The sequence below is a fragment of the Nomascus leucogenys genome, unplaced genomic scaffold (genome assembly GCF_006542625.1).
Source record: "Nomascus leucogenys isolate Asia unplaced genomic scaffold, Asia_NLE_v1 Super-Scaffold_614, whole genome shotgun sequence".
Lineage (NCBI taxonomy): Eukaryota > Metazoa > Chordata > Mammalia > Primates > Hylobatidae > Nomascus > Nomascus leucogenys.
In genome coordinates, this window is record NW_022097990.1 from 1 (window position 1) to 23,657 (window position 23,657).

General features: G+C 48.6%; 1 pseudogene; it reads right to left on the bottom strand.

Annotated features, from left to right (window-relative positions):
• Positions 1-11,805: 11,805 nt before the first annotated feature.
• Positions 11,806-23,346, bottom strand: LOC115834421 (annotated as a pseudogene).
• Between the last annotated feature and the right edge of the window lie 311 nt (positions 23,347-23,657).

Below are 23,657 nucleotides of genomic sequence, written 5' to 3' on the forward strand. Positions count from 1 at the left end.
GACTTTGCTGAAGTTGCTAATCAGCTTAAGGAGATTTTGGGCTGAGACAATGGGGTTTTCTAGATATACAATCATGTCATCTGCAAACAGGGACAATTTGACTTCCTCTTTTCCTAATTGAATACCCTTTATTTCCTTCTCCTGCCTGATTGCCCTGGCCAGAACTTCCAGCACTATGTTGAATAGGAGTGGTGAGAGAGGGCATCCCTGTCTTGTGCCAGTTTTCAGAGGAATGCTTCCAGTTTTTGCCCATTCAGTATGATATTGGATTCATATATGTGTGTTGTCCATCTCTTCGAGCTCTCCAGCTCACTCCATGGGCATTTACCCCTCTCTGTGCTGAGGGCAGGCTGCAGCAGGGGCGAGCTGGCCCATGTCTCTGTTCCTGCAGCCAGACCTCCGTTCCCCATGGTGCCAAGGCCGGCTGAGGCTGCAGCCCCAAACTACCAGAGGCCAGTCACAGGACAGCAGGGCGTATGTGGCAGCTGCACAGGGACACTGGTCATGGGGTGCAAGGCGGAGAGTAAGGTGGGCTCCCTGGTCTTCACACAGCCATGGTGGGTGGTGCGAGGTGAGCCAGGCAGACTAGGGTAGCAGAATCTCAGGCTCCAGCACAAGAGATCAAGTGATGTGAAAACTCTGGAAGCCATGAGCTCTCTGGGAACCACCGAAGACAGTGGAAGTGCAGTAGGCAGGCCCCATACAGAAGCCGCTTGGGGCAGGGGCCTGACATGCCAGGCCCACACCTCTCACTGGGAGAGCCGGAACACGTGGCCTCATGTCTGAGTCCCAGCTGTAAACACAGTCAGGACCAAGGGAGGGGGCACCAGAAGAGCCCCCAGCCCAGAGCAGACCCCAACAGAGGCCATTCCTTCCATTTCCCCTGCCGTCCCGTGAGGGCCTTGACTACCTGTCAGTCCAGACTCCAAGTGGCCTGGAGGCCTTTGGAGGGAGCCCAGGGGCGGGTTCAGGATCTCCCTCCCTTATACTCAAGCCAACAAGATTGCTTAGCAACTTAGAGGAGTCTGGACAGACGGGAATGGCTGGTTTGGGAGTCAAAACCTGGCATTACATCTGCCGTTTGGAAGCCACATAACTTTGAGGAGATTATCCAATGCCCTGTGCCTCGCTTTCCACCATGTAAAATGTGGTGCAACAAGCAGGATTTTCCTAAACTGACCCTGGGATTCCCTCCAGTTTGCCTGGACAATAAGCGAGGTGGGAACAGGCAACACTGATCCCAGTGGGAGGGGGGTAGCCAAGCTCAGCTTCTTCCCACACCACATAGTCTCCAGGGGAGGGGCAGCTGAAGCTCCCAGACAGCTCCTACAAACATTGGGCACCCCAAACCAGACTGTGCCAGATGTGTCTTCTTGAGCCCACTCAGAAGACTGCTCTCACACTTGCCCTAAAAGAGGGAGGTCAGCAGAGCAGGGCCACCCAGAGGGACACAGCAGCTCCCTGGCCTCAGAGTGGAGCAGTCATGCCCAGACAGGCACAATGACAGACTGAACAACCAGGCACAGTCACAGACACACAGGGCAATGAGGCACAGTGATAGACAGCAGGGCAACCAGGCACAGTGACAGGGCAATGAGGCACAGTGACAGACACACAGGGCAACCAGGCACAGTGACAGGGCAACCAGGCACAGGGACACACAGCAGGGCAACCAGGCACAGTGACAGACACATGGAGCAACCGGGCACAGTGACAGACAGGGCAACCAGGCACAGGGACAGACACAAGGAGCAACCAGGCACAGTGACAGACACAAGGAGCAACCAGGCACAGTGACAGACACAAGGAGCAACCAGACACAGCGACGGACACAAGGAGCAACCAGGCACAGCGACGGACACACACAGCAACCAGACACAGCGACGGACACACAGGGCAACCAGGCACAGCGACAGACACACAGGGCAACCAGGCACAGCGACGGACACACAGGGCAACCAGGCACAGCGACGGACACACAGGACAACCAGGCACAGCGACGGACACACAGGACAACCAGACACAGTGACAGAGAGAACGACCAGGCACAGTGACAGACACACAGGCCAATGAGGCAGAATGATAGACACACAGGTCAACCAGGCACAGTGACAGACAGCAGGGCAACCAGGCCCAGTGACAGACACACAGGGCAACCAGGCACAGTGACAGACACACAGGGCAACCAGGCACAGGGACACACAGCAGGGGCAACCAGACACAGTGACAGACACACACGGCAACCAGGCACAGTGACAGACAGGTCAACCAGGCACAGTGACAGACACACAGGGCAGCCTGGCACAGTGACAGACAGCAAGGCAACCAGGCACAGTGACAGACAGGGCAACCAGGCACAGTGACAGACAGCAAGGCAGCCAGGCACAGCGACAGACACACAGGGCAACCACGCACAGCGACAGACAGCAGGGCGCCAGGCACAGTGACAGACAGACAGGGCAACCAGGCACAGTGACAGACGACAAGGGCAGCCAGGCACAGGTGACAGGACAGAGCAGGGCTACCCAGGCACAGTGGGACAGACAGGGCACCAGGCACAGTGAGACGACAGAGAGAGATTCAGCACACAGTGACAGATGTGCAACCCCCACAGTGGCAGACAGGTAGCAGAATGATAGCAAGCTTCAGGCTAACCAGGACTGCACAGAATGACGAGAGCACCACAGGTGGAGACAGGCAACGCAACAGGCACAGTGACAGACACAGCCAGGGCAACCAGGCCCTAGTGACAGACACAGCAGGGCAACCCAGGCACAGTGACAGACCACACACGGGCAATCGGCAACCCAGTGGACACACAGCGGGCCCATCAGGCAACAGACAGGCAGTGCAGACCACACACGGCAACCAGGGCACAGTGCAGACAGGTTCAAGTCCAGGCACAGTGACAGACACACAGGGCAGCCTGGCACAGTGACAGACAGCAAGGCAACCAGGCACCAGTGACATGACAGGGCAACCAGCGCACAGTGACAGACAGCAAGGCAGCCAGGCACAGCGACAGACACCACAGGGCAACCACGCACAGCGGACAGACGACAGGGCAGCCAGGCACAGTGACAGACAGACAGGGCAACCAGGGCGACAGTGACAGACAGGGCAACCAGGCCACAGTGACAGACAGAGGGCACCCAGGCACAGTGGCAGAACACAGGCCAATGAGGCAGAATGATTGACACACAGGTCACCAGGCAAGTGACAGATAAGGAGCACCAGGCACAGTGAAGACACACAGGGCAACCAGGCCAGTGGACAGCACACAGGGCAACCAGGCACAGGGACAGACACACAGGGCAACCAGGTCAACGTGACAGACACACAGGGCAACCCAGGCACAGGGACACACAGCAGGGCAACCAGACACAGTGACAGACACACACGGCAACCAGGCACAGTGACAGGCAGGTCAACCAGGCACAGTGACAGACACACAGGCAGCCTGCACAGTGACAGCCAGCAAGGCAACCAGGCCACAGTGACAGACGGCACCAGGGCACCACAGTGACAGACAGCAAGGCAAGCAGGCACAGCGGACAGTAACAGACAAGGGCAACCAGACACAGCGGAGCCAGGCACAGTGACAGACCAGGCAGACAGGGCAGACAGGCACCAGTGGACAGACAGGACAGGCCAGCATAGTGCAGACAACAGGGCACCAGGACACAGTGGCAGAGACACAGGCAGGCAGTCAGCTGCCAAGAATGACAGACCAGGGCCAGCCACAGGGCAATGCACACGGCCCAGGAGATGATACACACAGGGCAACCAGCACGTGAACAGGGCACAGATACAGGAACAGACAGGCAGCCAGCACAATGGCAGACAGGGCAACCAGGCACAGTGTTAGACACACAGGACAACCAGCATAGTGACAGGGCCACCAGGCACAGTGACGATACACAAGGCAGCCAGGCACAGTGACAGACAGAACAACCAGGAACAGTGACGGACAGAACAAGCCAGGAACAGTGACAGAGCAAACCAGGCACAGTGGACAGAACAACCAGGAATCATGACAGCAGACAACCAGGAACACTGACACACACACAGGCAGCCAGGCACAGTAACAGATGGCAGGTCTCACCAGCCTGAAACAGGGCTCAGTCATTCCATCAACAAACACTCATGGAGCATCTACCTGTGGCACATTATTCTAGGACGGTTGGCAGAGCAGGGTATGAAGCAGACAAAAGCTTTGTCCCTCACAGAGCTTACATTCTACTAACAGGAGACAGATAATAGATTAATTAGCAGACTAGCATGTTAGAGCATCTTAAGTTTTGGGTGGAAAATGCAGAGGGGACACTGGCACAGGGAGAGGTGCATATGTAAACCCCCATCTACCACCAGGCCTCTCTGTGGACTCACGCACTGAAATAACATCTCTGGGAGCCTGCTATTACTGGCCTGCACATCCCACTGTCCAGAGCACAGTCCCCCATCGTTTCAGAACAAGAAACTGAGAAGGGTAGGACCTCACCAGATTCTACATTCAGACAAGTGCCAAAGAACACTCTTTCTCATAGGACTCCTCTAATTTGGTAGCACATGGAAGCACTCCAATGTCTCAGCCATTCCCCTTCCTATTTGTAAATCAGCATCCTAAATGGTGCTGCCTCAGTGAGCTGGTGACAAATGCACTTGAAATGCATTCTCCTGCACACCCATAAAGTTGATTTAATATTTCAATTAGTCTTCCCTCTTCCTCTTCCACAATTTATGTGGCTGCTTTTTAAGCAAGTCTTCCTCAGAGCTTAAATGAGCACAAGCATAAACCTCAGTTAATTTATCTGTTTCACTAGACATAATTTCATATCCCTGAAGCACCTCTCCATCCCCTTTATGGGCTGGCAGAAGGGCTCCCCTGGCCAGCACATGGGGTGACAGTCTCTAATTGCATTGCCAATGAGGGCATCTATCGTGCTGTGTCTTGCCTACTTTGAGAGGCCCTAAATTCGGATGCCCAAGTAACTGAGGAACAGGTATTTCCCCCACAGAAGAGGACACTGAGTAAGGCAGCTGGGGCATGGAGGCTGGAAGAGACCAAGAGAGTCTTCTGGCAGGAGCAGAGGCAGGCAGCCAACAGCTCTCTCTCTGATGCCATCATCACCTGGCTGGTCTAGAAGGTTCACGTCAGCCTTTAGCACTGAACTAAGCTCAGCTCAGAGACTTGTTTTGTGTTCTGCAGGGAAAGCATCCAAAATCCACACCTTAACCACTTTCTAGTATCCTGGGGGATACCTTGAGGCAAGATGTTCATGTAGGTTAATGAGGAGAATTGCATTGCTTATTTCTGGCTTGGTAGGGAAGCCTGGGAGGGTGATGCTGGCAGGATAGGGACCTTGATCATCCTGACAGGTCCACTATATTAGGCGATATGAGCTCTTATTCAAGCTCTGTAACAGACGTGCTAGTTGGTCTTGGCCAAGCCACTTTCCCACTATGGCCTAAGTTTCCTCACATGAATAGAATAAATGGATTTCCAGGTCCTATAAGATGGTGGACTTAGCCATGTGCAGTGGCTTATGCCTGTAATCCCAGCACTTTAGGAGGCCAAGGTGGGAGGAACACTTGAGGTCAGGAGTTCAAGACCAGCCTGGGCCAAATAGTGAGAATCCCATCTCTACTAAAAACACAAAAAATTAGCCAGGCTTGGGTGGCATGTGCCTGTAATCCTAGATACTCAGGAGGATGAGGCAGGAGAATTGCTTGAACCCAGGAGACAGAGGTTGCAGTGAGCCGAGATCACACCACTACACTCAGCCTGGGGACAGAGTGAGACTCCATCTCAAAAAAAAAAAAAAAGATGTGTACTAAAATGACCCCAAACTCTTCGAATAGAGACATCAAGAAATACTGGGTTAAGTATAACAAATATTACATGCATAGCTAAGCTCATAAGAAATTTTTTAAAATCTTGGACAGAAACAAAAAAAAACTAAATTCTACACTCTGCAGTATATAAGCTGCTGCCATGATGCCAATATAGAGTGGGAAGGTATTAGTACCAGTTAATTAGAGGGCTAAGTGTTAACATTTACATAGGACCAGGCAACAAGGATTCAAGAACATAAAGATGACACAATTTTATAAAAGTACATGCAGTTTTGAAATGTATTCAATATAACTTTCTGAAATTAAAAACATAGTTTTTGGATTAAAAATCCAAAAAGATGGGTTTAATAGCAATTATATATGTTTGAAGAGAGAAACAGTAAACAGAATACCTGAAAAACTCAATGAGAATAGAGATCAAGAGATTGTAGTGATGTCAACAATATGGTGATATAGGAGTTCCCAGTCCTCATCCTCCCATACAAGCACCAACTTAACAATGATATACAAAGCAAAATACCTTTATGACAAGTCCATAATTTGGAAAAAAAAAAAAAAAGAGAACAGCCACATTGAAATGGGTGACAAGAGCAATTTTATCTAACTAGCATAGCTCAGGGCCTGCAGAAAGTTTCTCAGTCCATGGCTTCTCCATTAGTGAGAAAGGAAAAGTGAGTGGAGTATATATTTATTGTTCCCAGTATTTTGGGGTGCTGCCCAAGGAATCACTTTCTATCCCACCTCACCCAGAGCTCTGGAAGAACTGGCACAATTTAAACACATGATCAAAGCTAAAATCAAATGAATGGAGTGGGCAGCTAATTGCAACTAGCATGGCTTTGTAAGACTGGGAGAAAGTGCACAATCCAGAGACTTCTCTACCAGGAAGGAAGGAGAGGAGTGGAGCATACACATTCTTACACAAGGTTTGAGAAGTTCCTGGAATCTGTAGCCAGGCTGATTGGCAAAGTTCTTTCCCTCTCAAAGCCAGTCCACAAAGACTGGGAAAGGTGTCTGTGTCTTCAAATGCACAAAACCAAGGCAAAACTACAAGGAACATGAAGAATCAGGGAAATATTACACAACCAAAAGGAAAAAATTAATGTCCAGTAACCAACCCTGAAGAAATGGAGATCTATGAATTGTCTAACAAAGAATTCAAAATAATAACCATACAGAATCTCAATGAATTAAGCAAAATCAGGAAAATAATATATGGGCAGATAGCCTGTTCTCTGCTGTGCTGCCTGTTGCATCCTTGCAAGTGAAAGAAAGGAAAGAAGGAGAAAAGAGGAAGGAAGGGAAGGAAGGAAGAAAGAAGAAAGAAAGAAAGGAAGAAAGGAAGAAAGAAAGAAAAGAAAAGAAGGGAGGGAGGGAGGAAGGAAGGAAGAGAAACAATGTATGAACAAAATGAGAATTTCCACAAAGAGAGAGAGCCATAAAAAAGAACCAAACAAATTCTAGAGCTGAAGAATACATTAACTGAACTGAAAATTCAAGAGAATGTTTCAACATCAGATTTATCACAGATGAATAAAGAGAAAAAGAATGAAAAAGTTAGGAAAGCCTAAGGAAATTAAGGGACACCTTCAAGTGAACTAATGTATACATCATGGAAGCCCCAGAAGTGGAGAGAGAGAAATGGGCAGAAAACTTACTTAAAGAAATAATGGCAGACAGCCAGGCATGGTGGCTCATGCCTGTAATTCCAGCACTTTGGGAGGCCAAGGCCAGTGGATCACGTAAGGTCAATAATTCAAGACCAGCCTGGACAACATGGTGTAACTCCATCTCTACTAAAAATACAAAAATTAGCTGGGCATTGTGGCAGGCTCCTGGAATCCCAGCTACTCGGGAGACTGAGTTAAGAAAATGGCTTGAATGTGGGAGGCGGAGGCTGCAATAAGCCAAGATCATGCCACTGCACTCTAGCCTGGGCAACAGAGTGAGACTCCATCAAAAAAAAAGAAAAGAAAAGAGAGAGAGATGAAAGAAAAGAAAAGAAAGAAGGAAGGAAGGAAGGAAGGAAGGAAAGAAGGAGAGAGAAAGGAAAGAAAGAGAAAGGTTGAAAACTCCTCAAAAGAGAAATGGACCTCCAGATTCATGAATCCCAAAGGATCCAAAATATGAAGGACCCAAAGAAATCTGAGATAAATTTATAATCAAATTTTCAAAATTCAAAGACAAAGAGAATTTTGAAAGCAGTAACGAAAAAGCAACTCATCATATACAAGGGAACCTTCAGGAGACTATCAGTGGGTCTCTCAGCAGAAACCTAGCAGGTCAGAAAGAAGTAAGGTAATGTATTTAAAACATTGAAAGAAAAATGGTGCCAACTGAAAATATTATATCCAGAAAACTTATCTTTCAAAAATGAACAGGAGATACTCACTGGCAAACAAAAGCTGAAGGAATCCATCACCACTAGATCTGCCTTACAAGAAATGCTTAAAGAAACTCTTCAAGTTGAAAAAAAAAGAATGCTAAACAGCAACATAAAGCAAATAAAAGCATAAAACTCACTGGAAAAAACAAATATATAGACAAACACAGAATGTTGTAATATTATAAAGGTGGTATAAAAATCACATTTAATTTCAGTACAAAAATTAGACAAAACTATTAGGAATAACTATAACTACAAAAAGCGTGAGTAGACACAATATAAATGTGTAAATTATGACATCAGAAACAAATTATGGGGTGGGGAGAAGTAAACATACAGCGTTTTTAATGCAAGCAAAATTGAGTTGTTATCAGCTTAAAATAGACTGTTATAACTATGTTTTCTATAAGCCTCATGATAATCATAAAAGAAATACCTATCAAAGATACACAATAGAAAAGAGAAAGGAATCAAAACATATCACTACAAAAAATCAATGAAACACAAAGGCAACAACAGAGAAAAAAAGAAACAAAAGAACCACACAGACTAAAAAATGTTTAACAAAATGTCAATAGTAAGTCTTTCCCTAGGAATAATTATTTTAAATATAAGTGCACTAAATATAAATGCATACAAATGTTAAATAAAACAGAGTGGGGATGGACATACTTATAGCAGACAAAATACACTCTAAGCCTAAAACTATCACAAGAGACAGAGAAAGACATTTTAAAATGATAAAAGGATAAATTCATCAGGAAGATATAACAATCATAAATATATGCACCTGACATCAGCACATTTAAATATGTAAAGCAAACATTGACAGAAATGAAAAGAAAAATAAACATAAATACATGATGGTAGAAAAACTTTAATATTTCCCTGTCAATAATGGATAGAAGACATCCAGACAGAAAATCAATAAGTAAACAGTGCACCTGAACAAAGCTATAGACTTAGAGAACCTAACAAATATTTACAGAATATTCCACTCAACAGCAGCAGAGTACACGTTCTTCTCAAGCACACATGGAACATTCTCCAATATTCATAATAGTCAAAAAGTCCAAACAACCCAAATGTCCATCAATTGACGAATAAATGAATAAAATGTGGGCCAGCTGTGGTGGCTCATGCCTGTAATTCCAGCACTTTGGGAGGCCGAGGCAGGTGGATCAAGAAGCCAGGAGTTCGAGATCAGCCTGACCAACATGGTGAAACCCTGTCTCTACTAAAAATACAAAATTTAGCCAGGCATGGTGGTGCGCACCTATAATTCTAGCTACTCGGGAGGCTGAGGCAGGATAATCACCTGAACCCAGGAGGCAGAGGTTGCAATGAGCCGAGATCATGCCACTGCACTCCAGCATGGGTGACAGAGTGAGATTCTGTCTAAAAAAAATAAAAAATAGAATGTGATATATTCATACAATGAAACATTATTCATCTATAAGAAGGAATGAAGTACTGATACATGCTAGAATACAGATGGCCCTTGAAAACATTATGCTCAGAGGAAAAAGCCAGATACAGCTAGGCTACATATTGTATGATTCTATTTACTGTGATACCCCCTTACCTTCAGGAGATAGATTTCAACACCACTAGTGGATGCCTGAAACCACAATAGTTTCTAATCCTATGATACTATGTTTTTTCCTATGCATGCATACCTATGAAGTTTAATTTATAAATTAGGCACCATAAGAGATTAGTAACAATAGCTAAGAATAAAATAGAAAAATTAGAACAATATGCCAGCTTCTGTGAAGGCAGAGTTACATTAAAAACAACCACCATATGCCAGCAACACTGCTCTTGCACTTTGGGTCTTGATTAAGTGAGTGAAGTGTTGCTGGAACACAAGCACTGTCATACTGTGGCTGTTAATCTGGTAACTGAGAAGGCTGCTAAGTGACTAACAGGCAGGAAGTGTAGACAGCGTGGACCATGCTGCACAAAGGGAGCGTTCATGTCTGGGGTGGGACAAAGTGGGATGGCGAGAGATTTCATCATGCCACTTACAATGATGTGCAATTGAAAACTCATATATTGTTTATTTCTGGAGTTTAATCTTTTAGGACTGTGGTTGACTTCAGGTAACTGAAACCATGGAAGGTGAAACCATGGAATGTGTAACCATGGAAGGTGAAACCACAGATAAAGCAGGACACAGGACATATTTAAAATGTCCAGAAGAGGCAAGTTCATGGAGACAGAGATCAGTGGTTTCCAGGGAGTAGGGAGGAGCAGGAATGGGATGTGACTGCTTAATAGGTACAGAGTTTCTTTCTAGAATGAGAACATGTTCTGGAACTGGTGGTGATGACTGCACAACTTCTGAATGTACTGGACGCCACTGCATTTGTACAATTTGTTTATTATTATTATTTTTTGAGACAAAGTCTCACTCTGTCCCAGGCTGGAGTGCAGTGGCACAATCATGGCTCACCACAGCCTTGATCTACATGGCTCAGGTGATCCTCCCACCCCAGCCTCTTGAGTAGCTGGGACTACAGGCATGCACCATCATGCCACCATGCCACCATGCCATCATGCCCGGCTAATTTTTGTATTTTTTGTAGGGATGGGGTTTCACCATGTTGTCCAGGCTGGTCTCAAACTCCTGGGCTCAAGTGATCCTCCTACCTTGGCCTCCCAAAATGCTAGGATTATAGGCACAAGCCACTACTCCCAGCCTTGTACAATTTAAAATAGTTACACTGATGAATTTTACATTGAATTTCACTTCATAGGAAATTTTTTTTAAAACAACAAGAAACTTCTTTAATGGACACATAAATTCCCTGGGGGCCTCATTGCAATGCAGATTTGGATTAAGGAGTCCGGGTGGGTCCTGAGACCCTGATCCCCTTGCTTCTCACCTATGGCTACATTTTGAGAAGCAAGGCCACTCGAAGGGCCCCCACCTCTGTTAATCAACCCCCTGCTCCATCTGCCCCTATAAATAAGGAGTGCTAAAGCACAGATGGCGGGAGTGGGCGAGTCCCCAGGTCTGAGCCTGGAGGGGGTTGCCGGCCTCCCCCAGGCATGGAAGTGGAGGGACAGGGGGCTGTAAACGGGTTACTCTGTCAGCAGACACAGAGGAGACCTAAAACAGTAGCTTTTATTTCACACGAAACTGAGGAAGGAAGGAGAGAGGACGGCGCTGGCTCTCAGAGGGTGCTGCCTGGCAGGTGCACCACCTCCAGCTGCTGGGCTCCAGCTCCGGGGCTCAGAAGCCATCTGAAAGAAAGCAGCGGCCTCCATTGAGCAAGCTGGGGTGCTGCAGGGTACCCGCCCCGTGGTGCTCAGCAGTGCCTTCCCTCCCCTCCCCAGCCCCCGGGAATTCCTGAGCTAGGGACACAGGGATCAAGGAGAGAACAGAGTGCAACCCCATCCCTGCCTGATCAGTGGGGGTGCCCGTCTTCCCTGCGACGGTTTTGGGGTGGAACAGGAGTGGCTCCTCAGGGGAAAATGAAAGGAGCTGAGGAGCTCCAGTCATGAGAAGGCCAATGAAGCAGGCAGCTTCTCCGCGCCGGGGTTGTGCTGAGATGTCATCTAGGGCTGGCTCTTCCAGAACCTCGTTTGACACCTTGACACCGGGAGGCAGCGACCGGGTGTGGGAGCGGGGTGGTAGGGGAGGGGAGCAGGGATGATGCCGTCCGGATTCCGTCCCCAGGGGGCGCTGGGACCCTCCCTGCTATCCAGGCTACACCTGTGCCGTGTAGCAGCCGTCCCCGTCTCGTCTGCACAGCGCCAGATGACAGCAGCCCAGAGGCTGTCCTCTGCCACCTGCACTGCTCACCTTTTCCAAGGATGTCGGGGACGGGGCTGAAGAGTCCCCCCGTCAGGTTCCAGGCCAGCTCCTCTAGCAGGCCCAGCAGGCCTTTCACCTGTGTCCCCAGGTGATCCACGGTCTTCTGTACCATCTAGAGTGAGAAGGTGGGTAACGTCCAGGACAGGAGTGGTGCCACGTTCTGCTTCATTAGCCAGGTCCTAAGGAGCAGCTGGTGGTCCAGTGGGGTGCAGTGGGAAAGGACTGGGAGCTGCGGGACCTGGGTTTTCCTCACTCAGGCTCTGCCCCTACCTGCCTCAATTTCTGCAGATGACAATGTCCTATGGGGCTCGCTCTCTAAGGCTCCTTCCTTTTTGGCACTCAGTCACAGGTTTGGATGAAGCGCCTGTAGATTACCTTCTCCCTTTTGGACTTTGCAGCCTGGAGCTCACATTCCTTTTGCTATTCTGCTCCCTGGTGGTGTCTCTGCCAAATGACAGGTCTGGGATTTTGAAATTTACTCAGGGTTCTTAATGGTTTTTCCCCGTGTATGCCATGGACCCCAATGGCGGTGTGGTGAAGCCTACAGATCTCTTCTCAGAATAATGCCTTAAATGCAAAAAATAAAACATAGAATTACCAAGAGCACCAATTGCATTAAAATATTATTCAAATATTAGGCCAGGCGTGGTGACTCACGTATTAGGCCAGGTGTGGTGGCTCACGCCTGTAATCCCAGCACTTTGGGAGACCGAGGTGGACGGATCACCAGAGGTCAGGAGTTCGAGATCAGCCTGGCCAATGTGGCAAAACCCTGTCTCTACTAAAAATACAAAAAGAAGCCGGGCACAGTGATGCACATCTGTAGTCCCAGCTACTCTGGAGGCCAAAGCAAGAGAATTGCTTGAACCGGGAAGTGGAAGTTGCAGTGAGCTGAGATCATGCCATTGCACTCTAGCCTGGGTGACAGAGAGAGACTCTGCCAAAAAAAAAAAAATCAAGTATTTAAAATTAAACTTTTTGGCCTAGCATGGTGGCTCACGCCTGTAATCCCAGCACTTTGGGAGGCCGAGGCGGGGAGATCACTTGAGATCAGGAGTTTGAGACAAGCCTGGCCATATGGTGAAACCCCTTCTCTACCAAAAATACAAAAAATTAGCCGGGCATGGTTGTGCATGCCTGTAGTCCCAACTACTCAGGAGGTTGAGGCACAGGAATCACTGGAACCTGGGAGGTGGAGATGGCAGTAAGCTGAGATTGTACCATGCACGTTAGCCTGGGTGACAGAGCAAGAATCTGTCAAAAAGAAAATTTAAAAATTTGGATATAACATATGTATTGGCTGGGCACAGTGGCTCATGCCTGTAATCCCAGCACTTTGGGAGGCCGAGGTGGGTGGATGGCTTGAGCTTAGGAGTTCGAGACCAGCCTGGACAATATAGCAAAACCTCACCTCTACAAAAAAATACAAAAATTAGCCAGGCATGGTGGCACATGTTCCTGTAGTCCCAGCTACTTGGGAGGCTGAGGTGGAAGGATTGCTTGAGCCTGGGAGGTGGAAGTTGCAGTGAACCGAGACTGCACCACTGCACTCCAGCCTTGTCGACAAACAGAGACCCTGCCCCCCCCGCCAAAAAAAATGTATTTATTAACTCACTAACTCACATGATCTAACATCAGGCCTAACAACAACTGAAATTTTGACATAATGAAAGACATAAATGTTATGTTGAGCTATTCATAACTAGAAGAAGATGAAATTATCTGGATTTCTATTGATGCCAAAGTTATAGTACTATTAACACCAGGGCTTGCTGTCTGTATTTATGATGAATGGGAATGCTCAATTTCAGTTAAAGGCTTGTGACAATAAAGATGAAAACTTTTCCCCACACAAGTGAGGAATCGTGGCTATATAACAAAACAGGGACTGGATTTCCACCTTCCCATCGAGTAATGATGCTGAAGTGTCCTGGTGGGGTAAGTAAGGCCTTAGGGGAGGCAGGGTCCATGGGGGGCTCGCCAGCCTGGCAGCCTAGATGGGAGGGTGATGTTGGACAAGGTGGCCCCAGGGCAGGATTGGCCCGATGTCCTGACATTCCAAAGCAAGCTTGCATCTGCCCACAGAAACCATCCTAGAAGGTGGTCCTGAACCCACATGTCCTTCCAAAGCACCCGGTTACCTCCTCTATGACATCTAGAGGGCATTGCATAGCCACGTGTCTGTCACACGCTGTGCTCTGAGCTGAGTCTCCTCAGGGAGTGGTGAAGGGTTCTGCAGCTGTGGGAAAACAAGTCTTGTCACTGTGGGATTCTTAGTTTTCCATAATGCCAGAGACTTCTGTAAACACTGGGCTCAAGTGAGGTCAGTCCTCAAAGCAACCTCAAGAGCAAGCAGAGGATGGCCCAGGTGGGGGTCAGTGTGCGAGTGTCAGTTATCTCAATCCCACCATCTCTACAGCCACAGTCACCTACAGACCCAGATGGACTTCCTCAAGGAGGTGAAGCCCAGGGAGGAAGGGAGGGCAGGCTTCAGCCAGGAAGAATGGCACCTGCAATGATGAAGAGGCCTGAAAGAGCGTGGCTCACTGTGCAAAGCCTGCAGGGAGCCTGCAGTGGCTGGAGATACAAAGTGGGCGGGAGAGAGACTGGAGAGGGAAGTCCTGGAAATAAGGCTGAGGGGGCAGAGCTTTAACCAAGAGGCTTTAATAAACCAGTTCTGATGCTTGTTTTTGTTGTTGTTGTTGTTTTGTTTTGTTTTGTTTTTGACGGAGTCTAGCTCTGTTGCCCAGGCTGGAGTGTGATGGTGCAATCTCAGCTCACTCCAACCTCCGCCTCCCCGGTTCAAGCGATTCTCCTGCCTCAGCCCCCCGAGTAGCTGTAGGAATAGTGAGGAAGAAAATGAGAGGAGGTATTTCAGCAGCAGCATTGACACTGGGAACCCATTAGTAACAGCTGTCATGTGATGAGTGCTTACCATGCACCATGTAGGGTGCTCACTTAACCTCTCCAACAACCTGTTGTTATGCCCAATCTACACATAGGAAAACTGATGCACAGAAGGGTGAAAGGATGTGTCCAGAGTCACTACTCATAAGCAGAGGATCTGCCATTCAACCTGCTCAACTCTTGACTGAGAATTGTTCTCCTTGAGTTAGCTCTTCCAGGCACCACCAACCTTCACAGCAGAAGTCTGAGATCCCTGATTCCAAGCTCGGATTTCAGAGTTGGTAACCCTAAGATGCCTGTGGGGCACCAGGATTGGCTGGAACCTTGGAGAACGCTGACACTCAGGAAGGAGGGTGCTGCCCCAGCAGTCAAGAGAAGCCAAGAGCTTTACAGATTCTACAGGGGATGAAAAGGGTCAGCATGGCTGAAAACAGTGGGGAGGTCTAGCAAGGTAAGGACTCGAAAGAGAGCACGGGAAAGGCCCTGCTAAATTTCACCCCAGCACTTTTAGGAGTGGAGGAAAAGCAGAGTTTGGATTACCATGACATGAGAAGGAAAGGTGAGGTTGGGGGTGGAAACTTGGATTCTGGAAAATTTCATGAAGCTTGGCTGTGAAGGAAGGGAGATTGGATCGCAAGGTCTAGAGAAGTATTTATGGTTGTCATTTGTTTTTGTTTTAAGCATTGGAAAACACAACCATGCTTACAGCCTGAGGGACAGGAGGAAGACAAGAGAACCCAAGGAATGCACTTCCTGAATTGATGGGAGGCCCTGGATCCAGAGTGGGTGGGACCACATCTGGAAGGAAGATGGAGGGAATGCAGCAAAAATGTGCAAAGGTAAACCATCTAACTAGAGGGCCAAAAAGTGGAGGGAGCTCCCACCTGATAGCCTCTATTTACTCAGTGCAGTAAGATGGAGATCATGTAGGGAGGAGAGCTAGATGTTAAAATTTCAAGAATTCTATGAGTAGGTTGCTAAAAACAGACATTAAAATAGTGACCATGGTGTCTGGAAATGGTAGCTCATGCCTGTAATCTTAGCACTTTCGGAGGCCGAGTGGGAGGATCGCTTGAGGCCAGGAGTTCAAGACCAGGCTGATCAACATAGTTAGACCCCTATCTCTAAAAAGAAAAAGTTTTTAAGTAAAAAAAGAAAAAAAATTGTGGCCATGATGAGAACATTTACACCACAGAAATCAACAACCCCCCCCCTTTTTTTTTTTTTTTTTTGAGAGCCAGTCCATCAGTGCACCACTACGTAAGGGACTTGAATACAAAGAGGGCTTCAAAACAGGATGTGCAGAATGAGGGATGCAGTGGAGGAGGACCATGCAGAATGAGCTGGCATCAACAAGGAATCCTGGAAGCACGAGTCCTCCCCCAGCAGTGCTCCACAGTCTGGGTGCAGAGTGGCAAAGGCAGATGGCTGGATGGAGCTGAAACCTAGGAGTCTGCAGGATGGATGTGGTGGAAACAAGGGGCCAAGGAACTGAGATTTGGCCAGCCAGGGGTTTAGGACAGGAGCCCTGGAATCCAGCTGGGATAAGGAAAGAAATGAGGCCAAGAAGAGGGCCAATAAATTGGGAGAAATGGGGGCTGAAGAGACTGGAGGTCTTAGGAATCACAGGAGGAACAAGAGGTAAAGAATATTGCAATTTTAGCTTTTAGAGTTAGAGCAGCTTCAGATAGTGACAATATTGAGGCTGTGGCCATGGATGTGGGCATCCAAAGCTCAGTTGGGGGAGAGAGTTACGGAACTGATCTCTGTACATGCAATGTTTGTAGCTGTAAGGCCTTAGTGTTGGATGGGTTGGCCAAGGGGTCATCTGCAGTTGTCTAGAAGTGGGACAGGCTTGAGATAGGATGGATCTGGTGATGGTTGTGTAACTCTGAGAGGCCGAGTGATTTGTCTAAGGTCACACCATCTGCAAATGCCTGGAACTCAGGCACCCTGACCTCCAGGCCTCATCTCAGCAAGATGGGGCCCCCTGCCCTGTGATTTTCTGATTCCAACTCTGTCTCAGCTCTCTAGCTCTGTCAGCTCTTCCACTCAGGGATGAGAACAAGACCAGGAACAAAACGTCCTTCCACTCTGAGCATCTTTTGTGGAGAATAATCTGTTTTTCAAATTCTCCTTTTCATTATTTCCCTCCAGTGAACTTAGAAAAGACTCTTCAAAAGATAATGGTGTTATTGCTGAATCTGGGGAGGGAGGAGGACATTATAATGGCACTTTGGTTATTTTTTTAAGGTGAATCCTTTAAAGAGCTATACTGAAATATTTACAGATAAAATGCTATGCTGTCTTGGATTTACTTCCAAATAATCCAGGCCTGGGTGGGGATGGGGGAGAGACATGCATGGATATTTAGAGCAAAGAGGATGGGCTGACAGTTGCTAATTGCTGAAGCTGGGTGATGAGCACACGGGGGCGCATTCAGCGATTCTCTCTACTTTTGTGTGCATGGTTTGAAATGTTCCATAACAAAAGCTGGCTGCCTGGGGGGGTTGTCAGCAGAAAGCAGCAGCCATCGTGGGCTGCAGGCATCCATGTAAAATATTCAGAGAGACAGGCCCCTGGGGGCTATGCTCCGTCCTGGCCCCACATTCTGAGAAGGCCCTTGAGAGGCAGGAGCAGGTCTAGAGGAGGCTACAGGAAGCGACTCCTCTTTTTTTTTTTTTTTTTTTTTTTGACAGGGTCTCACTCTGTCACCCAGGCTGAAGTGCAGTGGCATGATCATGGCTCACTGCAACCTCTGCTTCCTGGGTTCAAGCCATTCTCCCACCTCAGCTTCCAGAGTATCTGGGACTATAGGCACACACTACCACACCTGGCTAAGTTTTGTATTTTTTGTAGGGATGGAATTTCACTATGTTGCCCAGGCTAAGCTCGAACTCCTGGGCTCAAGTGATCTGCCCGTCTCGACCTCCCAAGCTGCTAGGATTATAGGCGTGAGCCACCACACCAAGTCTGGGACTCCAAATTTTAACTCAATTGTCTCAGCTGAAACTGGGCTGCTCGGCTTGGAGAAAAAGCTCTGAGGGGGCCTGAAGAGCTGTTCTCACCCACAGAGTGGCCGACCTGGGGGAGGGCCTGTCATCGTGAGTCTGTAGATACACACACCCCCTGCTGGCTCTGTCCAGAGGCCTTTGGCCAAGCCTTTCCCCAGAGGCTCACCTGCCCTCTCCCAGACCCTAGCCACTCTCCCCTCACACACCCTTCCCAGGCTCAGGCCAGGAGGATGCAGTGTGACCCTGCCAGCCAAGTGAGAGTCTGGCTGCTTTGGAAGTCAGGAGCAACCAGAGTCTGCTCCTCTCCACTGGCCTAAAAGACCCTGTTCTCTACGTGTCTGTGATGAGGTCTAACTTGGCTCCAAAACCCGTCCAGGGAAAAGGCTGGGCTGAGGTCACTCCCCACATGGCTCAGCACTAATCCTTCACATCTGGACAAAGCTGTGCTCTGTGCACCCTGGAGCAACTGTCCATGAGCTCATCAAGTCCTCCATGGAGTGCATCTGAGAGAGCAAGCTTGGAGCAGGGCCTGACATTGTACTGCCTGCTCCCTCTGCACCAGGGTCCTCACCAGGGCGCTGACTTGAATGCATCATGGCAGAAAACATGCTGGAGACCCCTGTTCTCAGCCTTGTTCAGCCACTAATGACTGTGGGATTGTGAGAAAGTTTCTTCTCCTCCCTGAGCCTCTGCAGCCTCCTCCAAAAAATGGGTTAAGGTAGGCTTGAGGGCCTGACTCCCCCATGTAGCTCATCCTTCATTCTTCTCTGTCTTTTGGAGGCTGCAGAGAGGCCTCAAAAATTAGCTACAGGAGCTGGGCTCAGTGGTTCACACCTGTAATCCCAGAGCTTTAGGAGGCTAAGGCAGGAGGATCACTTGAAGCCAGAAGTTTGAGGCCACCCTGGGCAACATAGTGAGACTCTGTCTGTACTAAAAAAAAAATTAAAAAATTAGCCAGGATTGGTGGCATATGCTTGTAGTCTCAGGTATTTGGAAAGCTGAGGTGGGAGAATTGCTTGAGCCCAGGAGTTTGACACTACAGTCAGCTACAATTGCACCACTGCACTCCAGCCTGGGTGACAGAGAAAGACCCTGTCTTGCAAAAAAAAAAAAAAAAATAGTAGACATGCACATGCACCCATGGGGCTGTCAGAGGCTCAGACAAGGGGAGTGGAAAAGGCTGAAGGATTATGATGATTAACCCTGAGCAGCCAAGGCTGTGGACTCCGCAGGGCTCCCTTCCTTCCTTTCCTCCTCCTCTCCCAGGCCCCGCCAGTTGGGAAATGGACCTCCTTGGATGCTGCATTGTTTTCTCTGGCCTGGCTCCTGCTCGGCGCCTGATGTGCACCCTAGATGGTGGCCATGGGCAGGGCATCCTGTGCTGGTAAGTACAGGCTGCTGTGGAGCCCAGAGGCCCCAGGGGAGGGCTGGGCTGGGCTGGCTGCCCCAGTTAAAGAGATGTGGCCCCTGGGTCCCATCCTCTGAGGTGGAAGTACGGCTCCCTCTACTTCCAGGCCTTATGGGGAGACCTTTTGTATCTTTACCCAAACAGTAAGAAAGTGCCACAGTGTAGATGATTTCTGCATGCTCGGTGATGAGAAATGTTTTCTCAGTGGCATTTCTGAAAGATGCTGCTGTATCTTCTGAATTGTCAAAGTCACACTCTGCTTTGAAAAACAACCCTGGCCACCTGGGGGTTAATTATATTTCACCACATTCAATATAATAGAATAATAAATTTACCACATCCAATATTTATACTAAAATGTATGATTCATTCAAAACCATCCATGGGTTTTATTTTTGAAAGCAGCAGAACACTATTCTTCAATTGTTTCTATAAAAAACTCCAAAATGTGGGCCAGACATGGTGGCTCATGGTCTAAAAAGCCATCAGGGATAAAGGTTCCTCTGAGTGCTGCTAAAAGAAACCAAGAGTGGGGCCCAGTGTGGTGGTTCATGCCTGTAATCCCAGCACTTTGGGAGGCCAAGGAAGGCTGATCACTTGATGTCGGAGTTCAAGACCAGCCTGGCCAACATGGCGAAACCCCCCCTTCCCCAGTGTCTACTAAAAAATGCAAAAGTTAGCCAGGCGTGGTGGTGTGCACCTGTAATCCCAGCTACTCGGGAGGCTGAGGCATGAGAATTGCTTGAACCCTGGAGGCAGAAGTTGTGGTGAGCCGAGATCGCACCACTGCAGTCCAGCCTGGATGACAGAATGAGACTCTGTCTCAAAAAAAAAAAAAGAAAAAGAAAAAAGAAAGAAACCAAGGTTGGAAGTTGGACATGTTAGAGATAGCTCTCAATTTATAGAAACTATAAGGGGTAGAGATACTTAAATGACATCAAAGGGATGCAATTAGCAAAATCTAAATGTGGAAAACGTTGCAGGACAAACTTAGTTTCTTCAACAACAACAAAAAATTAAGTAAAAAAAGGGAAAAGAAGACTTACATATTTAAAGAGACCTAACAGACATATTGACCAAATGCAGTGTATGTAACCTTATTTGGATCAAACAAATGAATTGTAAAAAGATATGACACAATCAAGGACATCTGAACAGTGATTGAATATTTAATGATATTTAATCACACACTGTTTTTGGAGTCTGATCGTGACATTGTAGTTATGTTTATTGAAAGAGTGCTTATCTCTTAGAGGTACACAAGGAAATATTTATAGATAAAAATACATGATGCCAGGCCAGGCATTGTGGCTCACACCTGTAATCCCAGCACTTTGGGAGGCAGAGGCAGGTGGATCACTTGAGCCCAGGAGTTCGAGACCAGCCTGGCCAACATGGTGAAACCCTGTCTCTACTAAAACTACCAAAATTAGTGCCTGTAGTCCCAGCTACTTGGGAGGCTGAGGCAGGAGAATCACTTGAACCTGGGAGGTGGAGGTTGCAGTGAGCTGAGATTGCGCCACTGCATTCTAGCATGGGTGACAGAATAAGACCCTGTCTCAAAAAAAAAAAAAAAAGAAGAAAATATACAATGCCTGGATTTCCTTTAAAATAATCCAGGGAGAGGAGGAAGGGTGGAGACTATAGATGAGATAAAACTGCCCATGAACTGATACTTGTTGAAGCAGGGTTGATAAGTACATTATATCATTCTTTCATATACTATTATTTTGTATTTTTTGTATCCAAAAGTTTTCATAATCAAAAGTTAAGATATATCATCTAAAATCTGAAAGAATATGCACAAAAATGTAGGAAGTCAATGCAAAATTACACTAACACATGAATATTTTCCTCCTTTTCTTCTTTTTTTTTTTTCTTTTTTTGATGGAGTCTTGCTTTGTCACCCAGGCTGGAGTATGGTGGCTTGATCTTGGCTCACTGCAAGCTCCACCTCCCAGGTTCAAGTGATTCTCCTGCCTCAGCCTCCCGAGTAGCTGGGACTACAGGCTTGTGCCACCTGACCTAGCTAATTTTTTTGTATTTTCAGTAGAGACAGGGTTTCACCATGTTAGCCAGGCTGGTCTCGATCTCCTGACCTCATGATCTGCCCGCCTCAGCCTCCCAAACTCCTTTTCTTCTTTATCTGTAGCAATGAGCATACATAATCAGAAAGAAAAATTATGTTTAAAAGTGGTTTTAAATTAAAGCCTCTGTACAAGTTGTGGCTAAAAGGGGCACCAAATTAGCCACTTGTGGGCAGGCTGCTCTGTCCTCCCTCTGGGAGAAGCACAGGTGCTGCTTTGTGCCTTTAGCTCCTGGAGAGCCTGGGGCTGAGCTGGGAGGGAGTAAAGGAGAGGGGGATGAGAGGGTGTGTACTGGGGCCTGTATTCTATGCTGGGCAGAGTCCCAGCCACAACTCATGCAGCTTGTGAGGAAGCCATTGGTGGTCATCTTTAACAGGTGGGTAAACTGAGGCTCAGAGAGATCAGTGGAGTCATCTGAGAGAATCTGTGTTGATGCATGTTCCCTGCTGGGCACTTCCTCTCTCATCTAATCCCTGAGGCCAGCCCTGTGGGGTGGGTATCATTCTCCCCAATTTATAGGGGAAGAAACAGCACCAGAGAGGGGAAGGGATCACCTAAGGCAGGGGATCCCGAGGGCTGGTCTGGATCCTTTCCCCAAGTGCTTAATCCCACAGTTCACCAGGCCCTGAAAGGCACCAGGAGCTATCTTAGCACAGGGCACTTCTGCCGAGGTCAGGGCAACGACTGAGGGGCAGGAGGCCTGGATGCTTTGTGAGGGCTCTGCCTTGGCACCACCGTGAGATCTGAGCTTTCCCCTCACCTGGGCAACTGGAATGAGCAATAGCCATCCCTGGCTAAGGGGGGTTGTGGCTTGTAAACTGTAAAGTCCTGTGCAATGTGCAGGGTGGTGGAATGAGCATCTGTGTACCGCCCCAGACTGCGGTCTAGTAAGTCACCTGACATGAATCACTCTGTCTGAGCCTCACCTGTGAAGGGGCAACATTAAGCTGAGGGGGGAGGTAGGGGGAAGAAAGGGGACAGTGAAAGGCAAGGAACCCAGCTAATGGAAGGAACCCCAGACAGCCTCTCCCTCCCGCACAGCTCTCCATCTCCATCCAGTCCCCCGTCTCCACCCAGAACAGCTCAGTTCCCCAGAGAAGCTCCCTGGAAACCAGGAGGCTGACTTCTTCACCAACTGCAGAACCACCTGAGGCCACCTGGCAGGTGAGTCGGTGGCCTTTCTCCTGGGCTCGACTGCCTGGCTCCTTAAGGCTGTGCTGGGCTGGCTTGGGTCACTCACCCTTTGGTATCTGGCTTCTTAAGCAATGTCCTATAAAGCCAGGCCTGAGCCTCCGCAGGCCCTCTGAGATGGAGCTGGCCTCCGGGGCTGCCCCACCCAGCAGCTGTAACCTCCCACCCCAGATCCTGGCTCCTTCTCTCTTGTCAGCTCTACTCCGGGCATTGAGCTTCCCTCTCTCTCTCCTTTTTGGTCTCTCTCAAATCTTTCTCTTTTCTTATCCTCTCTCCCTCCACCCCTTGCCATTTTAGTCACTCTTTCTCTTTCCTTCTCTTTTGTCTCTCAAACTCTTTTTTCTTTCTATCTTGGTTCATATCTGTTCAGGGAAAGCCTCTTTCTGTCTCGGCTTCTTTTTTCCTTTTCACTATTTATTCTTCCCTCTCTCCTTTATCTCTCCGTTGCTCTACTTCTCTGCCTTTTTCTGAGTCTGTTTCCTCTCACCATCTTTCTCTCCATCCCTCACTCCCTGCATCTGCCTCCCTCTCCATCTCGCTACTGTGTCCAGCTCTCTCTCTAGCTCATTCTTTCCTCGACATCTGCGGATCTCCCCGGCTGCATGTCCCCTGCCGTGCCCCGCGCCCCACTCACGGGCCAGCCCGGCCAGCGCGCAGAGCAGGGGCTGCATGGTGCCAGCCTGGCTGAAAGCAGCGTGGCATGTGCCCGCAGCCGTCCTTCCCGGATCGCCCTCGGTAGGCCCGGGAGGAAATGCTCTCAGTCCGAGCCAAAATTCCTGCGCGGCTCCGGGCTTTCTGGCTGGAGAGAACCCGCCCCCTCCAGAGGCCCCTGGGCACCCTGTGGGCAGCGCAGAACCCAGAAACCCCCGGGAGCTGAGGCACCGACGTGCCACCTGGGCACCTCTGGAGGAAAGGGGGCCGCCCCCCGAGTCCCCGCGCCTCCTGGGGGCACGGGAGGAAGGGGAGGGATTGGGTGAGGTCA